A 1,747-nucleotide genomic window follows, 5' to 3' on the forward strand; every position below is an offset into this window, starting at 1 on the left:
GAGGGTCATAAGGACAGAGGGATGTCATATGCTGTAAAGCCCTGTGAGGCAAATTGTGATTTGTGATATTGGGCTTTATAAATAAAATTGATTGATTGATTTAAAAAACAAAACTCAACTCGAAATAGTGTTGAGATCTCACACAATGCGACTCTGATAATTCATTTAAATAAATATAAAATGCAGTTTGGTGCTGCACATGTCTTGTGCCAAGAGCACAGAGAGGGAGAGGAGCTGGAAGCTGCAGCCGCTGCAGGAGTCTGTTCTCTGGGATCTTTTAAGAATATCTAAAGCTTATTTAGGGTGGAGGACTGAGTTTCAAAAACCATGAATTTAATTGTATTTCTGAACCAACAGGAAATAAAGAATTTAGCTGCATCCCAGGTTAAATTAAAGGGTTCTGATGGGAAAGTAACAACAAGGAGAGTATAAAATAAGCCCTGAAGAAAAGACCCATGTTTGTAGGAAGGGTTGGACTTACTCTGTGAATTAGTCATGGGTGTGTTTTGGGCGTATCATTCAATAAGCCAATCAGAGTATCACCTCTCATTCCCTTTAAAAGAGGCGCGATTGGCGCGCATGGCGGAGAGCTAGTTAGATGGCGGACCTACCAACTGGAGTCAGAACCAGATCTACGGGGACAGCAGACAGGCACCCAAGCTCCCCGAGGTAAAGCAGGCGTGGGAGGAGGTGGCAGCGATCGTTTCCTCATCTTCTGGCATCACCAGAACCATGACACAATGCCGCAAACGGTATAATGATGTCAGAAGACGGGGGAAACAGAAGGTCGCCGCCCACCGACACCAGCAGCATGCCACGGGAGAAGGCCCACCCAACACCACCGACGATCTGACGCCAGCGGAGGACATCGCCGCCTCTACCCTCAGTGTGGAGAGCACTGAGGGCTTTGGGGGACTAGAGGTTGGCGTCCAAGGTAATGCAATAATCACAATATATCAGTGTGTACAGACCATGCAGGCTTCTTGAGAAATGTACTGATTTCACATTAACACACACAACAGACATTCAATGAATCAACTAAGCTTTATTTACATAGCACATTTCATAGCTACATTTTGTTTTTAAAATGAACCCATCATCTTCATGCAGCTCCGCTGGCTGATGATCCAGGGGCCGGACCCAGCTGCCAGGAGCAGGTGACTGTTGTGGGGGAGGAGCAGACTGCACCTCCGACGAGACAGAGACGGAGGCAGCTCACCCGGCCTGAGGACCNGGGGCCGGACCCAGCTGCCAGGAGCAGGTGACTGTTGTGGGGGAGGAGCAGACTGCACCTCCGACGAGACAGAGACGGAGGCAGCTCGCCCGGCCTGAGGACCACCCATTCCTGGAGGTCCAGCGAGGAGGCTTCACCATGCTCGAGCAGGAACTGGGTGGCCTCAGGCGGAGTGTTGGGCGCCTAAACACCCGCCTGAGCCGTGTTGAAGGCCTGCTGCGGCACCTTGGTCGCATAGCCAATAGTTTGGACAGGCTCGCTGGAGCAAGACAACAAGAGGAGGAAGAAGACCCCGTTAATTTTCAGTTAAATTTTTTTTTTTGTGTGTATTGTTACAGCCTCCATACAAACACAGAAATCATGGCTCCATAGGGGCAGGAGGCTGCAACATATAAAAGAGGACGCCACACCAAAAATAACAGCTTACCCACAAGCTTTATTTTTATAACCCAAAGTATTAACCAAAACACAAACAACTAAGGGAGAAACAAAAGGGACTGGAGACCCCGGCCA

The 1,747-nt window shown here is 48.9% G+C and overlaps 2 protein-coding genes and 1 long non-coding RNA gene across 6 annotated transcripts in view; 1 reads left to right on the forward strand and 2 right to left on the reverse strand.

The window, feature by feature from the left end:
* The window catches only part of LOC126404273 (gastrula zinc finger protein XlCGF17.1-like), a 331,284-nt gene that overhangs the window by 287,447 nt on the left and 42,090 nt on the right, over nucleotides 1-1,747 (reverse strand). The gene's annotated exons all lie outside the window — the stretch shown is intronic.
* Nucleotides 1-1,747, forward strand: part of LOC126404399 (uncharacterized) — a 150,415-nt gene that overhangs the window by 79,909 nt on the left and 68,759 nt on the right. The window lies entirely within an intron of this gene.
* Nucleotides 1-1,747, reverse strand: part of LOC126404329 (zinc finger protein 771-like) — a 46,456-nt gene that overhangs the window by 19,096 nt on the left and 25,613 nt on the right. The window lies entirely within an intron of this gene.

This window comes from Epinephelus moara, chromosome 17 (genome assembly GCF_006386435.1).
Source record: "Epinephelus moara isolate mb chromosome 17, YSFRI_EMoa_1.0, whole genome shotgun sequence".
Classification (NCBI taxonomy): Eukaryota; Metazoa; Chordata; class Actinopteri; order Perciformes; family Serranidae; genus Epinephelus; species Epinephelus moara.